Source organism: Octodon degus, unplaced genomic scaffold (assembly GCF_000260255.1).
Source record: "Octodon degus isolate 3935 unplaced genomic scaffold, OctDeg1.0 scaffold00172, whole genome shotgun sequence".
In the NCBI taxonomy this organism is placed as follows: Eukaryota; Metazoa; Chordata; class Mammalia; order Rodentia; family Octodontidae; genus Octodon; species Octodon degus.
Window position 1 is genome coordinate 4,958,548 of NW_004524748.1, and position 10,019 is coordinate 4,968,566.

Below are 10,019 nucleotides of genomic sequence, written 5' to 3' on the forward strand. Positions count from 1 at the left end.
CTTTCTCTCATTTCAGTTAGAAGAAAGATTTGTAGTAATAGTGTTTAGACAAGATATCATGTCTGCATCTTGTACTATGAATCACTACTATGAAGACAACAATATGTAATGTATTAATTATTGTAACTGTCCTATTAACCTGTTTTGAATTTGTCTCATTGCTATTTCTTTCTCAATAAAATTAATTTTTAAAAAAATCGCTATAGAAATATTCATGTTTCTTCCAATCCTAATGAACTCAAGTTTTAGTTTCCTCACAAAACTAAGGTTTAGCTATGGTGTGGCCAATAGATCTTTCTTGACTCTACCTAAGTTCCTTCTTCAGGAAGCACTAGGAAGACTTATACATAGTTTTAAATATGACAAATGAGAGAATCCACCATCAGAGACTGTGCTGTAGATCTTGTTCATGCTAACGAATGAGGTAGCCCTTATAGCTGTCTGCAATGGGAACCATTAGCCTTGTCTTTCTCATATCTTGGGTTCTGTGGCTAGAGGTGCCACAGCAGCTTTCTCTCAACCCGTAGCTCCCAGCACACAGAACAGTTATCAGGTGCAGCCTTTCCTCATTCAGGGTTTGAAGAGCAGGTAATGGGAGACCATCACTTCTGCTGGGTGTTGAGGCCCCAAAGAACTCCGTTCCACATTCTGCAGCACCTTGTAATATTCCAGCCAACGCATTACAATATTAGCCGTGCTACAATTAAATGTAATCAGTCAATCTATAATTTTATTTTAAAATAGCAATTAATAAAAATAAGCACTTCAGAGCTGTATTTTAATCTGCTATCTTCCCATGCTATTGATTTAATAAAAATTTTTAAAAATATATTCTGCAGGCTTTCATAAATTACAGATAAATGGTGAATTTCAAGTCAATGCAGTAGAACACAGTATTTAGAAGGTAGAAATTTCAGTGAAATTGTTCTAATGGTTTTGTTTACAATTATTCCTATTACCAAATGTGAAAATCTTTGTATTTCAACAACTTGCAAAAAAAAAAAATAGACATGTGATGTTGTTTTTCATAGAACACACTTGCACTGTTAGATTTTCAATTTTGTTTTTCATGTGAATGGCACTAATAGGGGTTTTCAAACATTTTTGACAAGTAAAATTGGTCCTTCCACTCTTGTCATCAAAATGTCACTAATACTCAAATTTGCATATAAATTCCTCTTCCCCATCAGAGAACATGTGAATACAGACAAAAACTACATGCTTTTCTGATTGGGCAAAAGGCACCTCAGGCAAATAGGATGTGTTCTGTTGATAGCAAGATAGAGAAGACAGCAGCTGGAAAGGATGATTGTGTAAAAGCACTCTTGGGAGGGATTTGATGCTGTTTTCAGGGGCGAGTGTTCCCCATAGCTGATGCACCACCAGCTATCCTGAAGCACATAAATTCCAAGAGGCAGGTTGTTAAAATTACCTCTTTACTGACTGCCTATCCCGTTAGTACAGCCCCTTCCTGTGGCTCTCCCCGAAGTAATGATCACTTTAGAGGCATTTATACCCTGGGCCTGACTGGCTGGTTGCCTCTTAGTCTGTGGTGAGATTATTGATTACAGATGCTTATTAAGCACATATGAGGCAATAAGCCATGAGAGCTGTCGGTAATTCAAGAGGTAAAACTAGTAATTATATAAGGATCAGGAGGATTATTACATATGTGGCCTTGGTAAACATGAGTGATTGCTATTGCAGTGCTTTGATGACTGTGTGAATTTAAATGTATTATTGATTTTTTGTCTTTATTGCATTTAAATTGACAGATTCTTAACACAAATAATTCATTCTATTCAACTGCCAGATCCTCCTACAGTAACTTGATGACTTATAGAAATGTGAATCCATCAAAATTTCTACTGCTTAGTCCATGGAAAACACAACTCTGTACTCTTTAAGTGTGCTTTCATTTCAGTGCTTTCTCAGTGTAACACATATTGAGCTTGAGAAAGGCAGAGCATGTTTCCTTATGATATATTGGCACTGCTATGCTTTATATAAAGATGCTAGTTAAGATCATAAAATGGCATTGAACTTTCTTCCAGAATGAAATCAGATATCACTGTGTCTTGATTTTTTTCTTTTGTAAGTAAAATCTGTCCAAAAAGTGTTTTCAAAAATCAAAATATGTTAAAGCCCCAAGGAAAGCTGGCACCTCAAAAAATGCCAATAATCTTGAATTTGAATTTGGCAAAGCAAGCACGTTCAATATTTCTTTAAGTGGTCAATTATTGCTATGTCACATTATTTCAAGCTGAGAAAGAAATACAAGCTTTCTAAAATTCTAAAGATAGTAAATGGAGAAAAAAGTATATGTGATTTATCATATGGTAATTTATGAAACAATTTTCATTCATTTGAAATACACACTCCAGAGTGAGTCCATATTCAGTGTTATGGACTTAATTTTAAAAACAGATAAAACTCCAACTACTTCAAGAAATAAATAGAACAGATGTGTGAAACTTTGGCTTAGGATATTAACACATCAGAATTAAAACTGAGTGATGAAAATTACTACTCTTCTTATGGTCCGCATTTACTGCCTAAATACCAAGCACACACTGTGGATCATTCTAGCGCAGAAGTAACTTCCTAAGTGTTTTAAAAAATCTATTTATACATGGAAGCTCAGTCTACAGTCTCTGAGCTGAAAACAGAACACTCAGAAAGGGCCGATCCAACCCGATGCCAATTCTAGCGACCACCTTTCTGCTCTTCATCATAGCACCGTTCATCGAAGTCTCCATGTTCTGATTCCACTTTTCACAATGTGTGTATCCACTCCCAGAAAAATACTGAGCGATTACTACACCATAACACTATCCGTAGGTTCTGTGGTAACAAAGAAGTGCAAAATTCATTTCTTTATGTGTGTAATAGAATCAAGAAATAAGCACTCCAAAGTCCCATATGTCACATAAACTATAATACCATATACAGTGAGCAGTTGAAATATGACAAAAAATACAAATGGGAAAATGAGAAAAATCATTTGGTGAATGAACTTGATAAACAAAAAAATCCTTGAATCCAATAGATATTACATTTGAGATTCTTAGAGGTTCCAAGGGAAGCTACACATTTGCTAATTGGTTTTATATATCTAGCTCTACACTTTCCAATGTGGTCACCACTAATCACACATGGTTTTAAATTTAATTTTAATTAAACAGCCTTAAAATTCTGTTCCCAGTTTCATGAGTTATGTTTTAATTGCTAAACAGGCACATGGTGCTCCTGACCCTCAAGTAGAACACTGTGGATTGAGAACAGGTCCAACAATGGATAAGTTTCAGTTAGAAGGAAATGGGTTACAATTCAGAGAAAAATATCACATTTGGAGATGGCAGATAGGGAATCAGAATAGATGCAAACAGGTTAAGTAATGATGCTAATTTCAAATGAAAGAAAAGAAAGAAAGAGAAAGAAGAAAGAAAGAAAGAAAGAAAGAAAGAAAGAAAGAAAGAAAGAAAGAAAGAAAGACAGAAAGAAGAAAAAAAGAAAGAAAGAAAGAAAGAAAGAAAGAAAGAAAGAAAGAAAGAAAGAAAGAAAGAAAGAGGTTAGATTTTATCATGTACCTTGGTGTCCATAGCACCTTCTTTTTCCTTTCTGGGCAATAAGGTCCTCTAGCCAGAAATCCAATGTGTCTATTCTGTAGATGCATGCCTGAGAGATCTTTGACTCTTGTGGAAAGCCCAATGTGGAAGCTGAACTCTACACCTCCAGAGGTCTCTTCTGACCTGCTGTGCCCAGTGGTGCCTCCACCGGCATCTATGAGGCCCTAGAGCTGTGTGACAATAGCAAGACCTGCTACCTGGGCAAGGGTGTGTCAAAGGCTATTGAGTACATCAATAAAACTATTGTAGCTGCCCTGGTTAGCAAGAAACTGAATGTCGTGAGCAGAAGATTGACAAGCTGATTATAGAGATGGACGGGACTGAGAACAAATCCAAGTTTGGGGAGAATGCCATCCTGGGAGTATCTCTCATGGTGTGCAAGGCTGGAGCTGTGGAGAAGGGGGTGCCCCTGCACCACCACACTGCCAACCTGGTGGGCAATGCCAAGGTCATCTTGCCTGCCCCTGTCTTTAATTTTATCAACTGCGGATGACAGGCCAACAACAATCTGGCCATGCAGGAGTTCACAATCTTGCCTGTGGATGTGGTCAGCTTTAAGGAGGCCATGTGCATTGGGGCCAGGGCTACCACAACCTGAAGAATGTCATCAAGGAGAACTATGGCAAGGAATGCCACCAATGTGGGCAATGAGGGTGGCTTCGTACCCAATATCCTGAAGAATAAGGAAGCCCTGGAGTTGCTGAAGACTACCATTGGGAAGGTCGGCTACTCGGGCAAGCTGGTCATCGGCATAGACATGCCACGTCCGAGTTCTTCAGGTCTGGGAAGTATGACCTGGTCTTCAAGTCTCCCGATGACCCCAGTAGGCACATCTCACCCAACCAGCTGGGTGACTTCTACAAGTCCTTCTTCAAGGACTATCCAGTGATGTCCATCGAGGACCCCTTCGACCAGGATGACTGGGGCACCTGTCAGAAGTTCACAGCCAGCACCAGCCTCCAGGTGGTGGGCGACGCCCTCATAGTGACCAACCCCAAACACATCTCCAAGGCTGTGAATGAGAAGGCCTGCAACTGCCTGCTGCTCAAAGTCAACCAGATCGCCTCGGTGACCGAGTCCCTGAAGATTTGCAAGCTGGCTCAGTCCAACAGCTGGGCCGTCACAGTGTCCTACCAGTCCGGGGGGGACAGAAGACACCTTCATCGCTTACCTGGTGGTGGGACTCAGCACTGGGCAGATCAAGACTGGCGCACTCTGCCGATGTGAGCACCTGACCAAGTACAACCAGATCCTCAGAATTGAGGAGGAGCTGGGGATAAAGGCCAAGCTCGCTGGCAGGAACCTCAGAAACCCCCTGAGGAAATAGGCCATGGCAGGCCAGCGCCCAGGCCTCAGGCCCAGGTAGTTAGGTCCCCTCCTGCCACTACTTCTGGAGATGCCATCAGGGCCACCCGGAGCCCGTGACCCCACCTGAGATAGTCGTGCTTGATACCTCGTGTCCCACTGCATCTGGAGCTGTGTGTGCCCCAGACCAGGTTCCCAGTGGCACTGTTGTGAAATAAAACCCCAGCGCCTAAGAGAAGAAAAAAGAAAAAAAGAGGTTAATATATACCTTGGGAATTGAAAGTTTTTAATCATGGAAGTGTAAAATCTAATTACATGCTAACATTTTTAATGTAATAAATCTTTTCTAAAATTATATTTTATTATTGTGTGTTTGTTGTGAAAATTTGGTACATGCATTTAGTATATCTTAATTTCAAACACATTACTCTTCTATTTTTCTTCCTTTATTCCTCAGATTCTCTGCTCTGCTTTCAGAGTCTATATTCTGATTATTTATAATCTTTTAAGTCTTTATTCATTTTTTTTTTAGATTTCTCATTTAATAGAAAACATGTGTTATTTAATTATCTCAATTTGGGTAATTTCACTGAATTATTGATTCTTACTTTTATCCTTCATCCTTTTTTTTCTTCCTTATGGCTAACTCCCCATCCTTTTCTTTATTCATTCAACCACTGATAGGCATCTAGGCTGTTACCATAGCTTAGCTCTTATGACTTAGGTTCCCATAAACATGAATAAGCATGTATGATAGCAGTATACAGTCTTTGGTTTTTTCGGTAATAGGCTCATAAATGCCATGTCTGAGTTGACTGATATTTTATTTGGGAAATTTCCATAGTGCTTGTTTTCATTCCCATCAATATTGTAGGAGAAATTCTTTTCCCACTTATCTCAGTGCTATTTGTTGTTCTTTATATCTTAATGATAGCCATTTTAACTGGGATGAAATGATTTATTAAAAGCAGTTTTGGCTTGAGATGGCTAGAGATGTTGAACACTTTTTTATGGAGCTTTGGATCATGTGAACTTGTTTTGAGAGTGTCTAATCAGTTCACTTTTCCATCTTAACATAGGTTCACTCTTTTTGTCTTTTTTTTTTATTTTATGTGTTTCATACAGGGTCTCACTATGCAGCTCAGACTGGTAGTGATCTTCCTGTTTTCAGTCTCCTCAACACTGGGATTACAGGCTTGCACCACCACAACCAAACTCAGTCACCTGCTAAGCATGCCCAACGGGTGGGGCCAGCACATGGGACCGAGGATCGAACCCCGGTCCCTGAGTTTGCCAAAGCAGGTACTTAGTCAACTGAGCTATCTTGCCAACCCTTTCATTTCACTCTTTTATAGGATTTTTTTAGTTCCTTCTATATATAAGTATTAACCTATAGTACAGCCTATTAATCTATAGTAGCTATCAGAAGATTATATATCAAATATTTTCCATTGTATAAGCTGTGTCTTCATTGTGTTAATTATTCCTATTCAATATAGGAAGTTTTTAATTTGATATTCTCCTGAGTGTTGGTTTTTAGTATTTCCTATGTTTTTTGAGTCCTGTTCAGGACGTATGTGCCTGTGCCTACAGCTTCAAGTGTTTCTACCATGTTTTCTGTGTGAAATATCATTTTTTGTTGTTGTTGCAACTAGTTATTTGATCCATTTTGGTATGTTTCCAGTATAGGTTAAGAGTATTGAATGTGCTTTCCCTGCTTGTGACTATCCGATTTCCCCAGCACCACTTATGAGGCTTTTCCCAGCGTGTATCTTTTCTTTTTCAGTAAAAAGTAATATGGGAGAAGCTTCTCAGGATTGTGTCTGTTATGTGCTTTTTACCTTTCACATAGTCTACATTTTTGTTTTGGATATTGTTCTTTTCAGTATACTATGGTCTTATAGTATATCTTGAAGCCTGAAAAATCTATACCCAAGTGTCTCTCTTGTTGGTCTGAGTTACCGTGGCTATTCAAGGTCTTTTCTAATTTCAAATGAGGTTCAAATTTCATGAGGAGGGGCTGGAGAGATAGCTCAGTGGTCTACATACCTGCCTGGCAAGTGCAAGGACCCAGGTCAATCCCCGGTACCACATTCTGCTGAAATGGAGTCGTGGCACATGGCTGTAATCCCAGTGCTGGGGAGGCTGAGAAAGGAAGATTACTAGGAGTCCTAGGTGTGTAATGAGACCCTGTACCAAATAAATAAATGAATAAAAGACTAAGAATAATTAACAAATTGCATAAGGAAGTACTGGATCCAAACCTGTCTCATGCTTGTGTGCATAGCTAATTAAACACTTGGAAGAAAAAGTTTTGGTGAAAAAAAATTGCCTCTTCTAGTTTGTGAAATACACTGTTAATATTAATGGTACTGTATTTCATATATAGAATTTTATAGCAAATTGGTGAGTATTAATTTGCTGATATAATAACAAGTGCTACTTCTCCATTTTCTTTTTACTAGGCAGAATCAGAAATCGAACTCAGGATCTCACTACCTTTCCATTTTCTAATAGTACCTTTACTTTCTTTTCATTTCTTTCTTTCTGTCAGATTTTTTGGTAAGTAATAGAGGGTTTTCACATCCTTCATTACTTGGATTCCCTGTCCTTTTTTCACTAAGGGTAATGTAAATGAAATTGTTTTCCTGATTTATTTATGGGTGGGCTCATTGTTCTTTCCAAATGTCTCAAACCCAGGATTGAGACATGGTTTTTTGTATTGAGTTTGTGTCCTTCCACTTGGCTGAATTTGCTTACCATATCAATAATTTTGTGGAGTTTTAGGTGATCTTTACACATAATTAAATCATCTGAAAATAGGAATAATTTGTATTATTCTTTGCTTATTCCTATTTCTTTGTCTTGTTTGAGTGCTTTAGCTAATGTTCTGAGACTTCTGTTGAGCAGGAGAGGCGAGACGCACATACTTCTCCACCCCAAACAGCAAAAGTTTCTTTCAGTTCCTTCCTCAATTCAGTATGATGTTAGCGGTGGCACTGATACACTTGGTGTCACACAGTTTGAGGTAACGTCCTTTACTTATTTTGAACAGGTGTTACTTTTAATCATGAATTAGTGATGAATTTGGTCAAAGCTTTGTAAGCATTTATTCAGACCATTTGATACTTATTCCATATTTTATTTCTTGGTGCATCATATTCATGTTGATCCATCCCTGCATCTGTGGGATCAAACCAACTGGGTCCTGAGGACTTATCTTAAAATGTTGGTTAATTCTATTTTTGTGGATAGAGTTGAGTAGTTTTTTTTTTTTCATTGTTCCTCTTTCAAAATATAGGCCTGTATTTTTCTTTTTTGTTTGAGTGCTTAACTGCTTTCAGTATCAAGGTATGACCAAGGCACCTTGCCTTGCTATTACACAGAAAAATTTCTTTCTAAATGTCTGTTATAATTCAGCAATAAATTCATGTAGTCATAGACTTTACATAGTGGGTGGAATTTTAATTACTACTTGCATTTTATTGCTTATTATTGATTTGTTATTTTTTATAATTTCTTGATTCAATTTATTAATATATTCTTATTTTGAAAAGCAAAAACATAAAGATATAATAAGAAAAAGGGCAGAAACAGGAATATAAAGCAATGCAATTGGTACATAATTTTAAAACAAGAACAAAAGATTAACAATTGTTAATACATACAGTCTTGATTCAATTCAAACTGGCCATGTGCATCTAGAAACTTATCTATGTCTACTAGATGAGCCAATTTATAAAATATAACATTAACAGCTAATTTTGGAAGCTCTTATGAGTGTCACTTCTCTGTTGTAGTTTCACTTGATCCTAATTTTCACATTAGTTATACATAATGATCACATTCATCATAGAGAATTTGTACCTGTACATGACACATCTTAATTTTTTTCCAAATTCCTCTTCCCTCAATCCCTTTCTTGTCCTTGTTTAAAAAAAACTTTGCTTCCATTTTTTTTCCTTTTTCCCTTCCTTTCCTTTTCCATTCCTTCATTTCTCCTCCCTCTCCCTAGTCACCTTCCCATTTGAACATTTTCTTCATTTCTCTCAATATCCATTATACATTTGGACTCTACACATTGGCTTCTTTCTTTTTTATTAACTCATTTTTATTTATTAGATTTTTTATTTTTTAAACAGAGTACAAATTAGAATTAAAACAAAAAAACACAAGTGGTACAGAATTTCATTTATAGTAATATGACGTTCATAATGTTTGCTGTAAAACAAAGTGTTGTCTTCCAACCAGCTATACATATTACCAGATATATGCATGTAAAAGTGAAAGAAGAAAGAGAAAAGAAAGAAATATATAAGAAATTAAGAAGAGAAAAAGTACAAACAATTGAAAAGATGAGATGAAACAAATTAAAGCATTAACTGCTTCTTTCCATAGTTCAGCAAAAAATGCACAGTACAGTTGTCCAAACCATCCTGTTTACATACATAGATATGTCAATTTCCCCCATTCCCTCTCTTGTCCTCCTCAACTCAGTAACTTTTTTCTTTTGAATAAGTTCATTCCCTTTTCCCAGTGTCTATTGTATCCTTTAGATTTAACTTTTCTCTTTCAAATTCTCATACTTAGACAATACAATGTTTGCACTTGAGGGTCTGATTTATTTCACCTGAGAGTATGTGTTTTAGTTCCATCGTTTACCAACAAAAGACTCAAATTTATGCTGTTTTATATCCGACTAATACTTATTGTGTAACGAGTCCGATCTACATAGTGAGACCCTGTAGACTCTATAGACCCTGTACTAAAACACACACAAACACACAGACACACACACACAGACACACACACACACACACACACACTTATTGTGTAAAAATGTCACCTCTCCTGTATCCATCCTTCAGCTTATGGACATCTCGATTTTTTTCAGGATTTAGCTATGACAAATTGTGCTGTTATAAACATGGGTGCAGGGCTGGTGAGATGGCTCAGTGGTCTAAAGCACCTACTTAGAACAAGCTTAGCAAAGGCCAGGGACCACGGTTCAATCCCCAGGCACTACATGCCAGCCAGCCCGCCACCTGGTGGGCTGAGCTGGCCACAAACACACACACACACACA

General features: G+C 37.5%; 1 pseudogene; it reads left to right on the forward strand.

Annotated features, from left to right (window-relative positions):
- Positions 1–3,688: 3,688 nt before the first annotated feature.
- Positions 3,689–4,956, forward strand: LOC101569695 (annotated as a pseudogene).
- Positions 4,957–10,019: the final 5,063 nt, after the last annotated feature.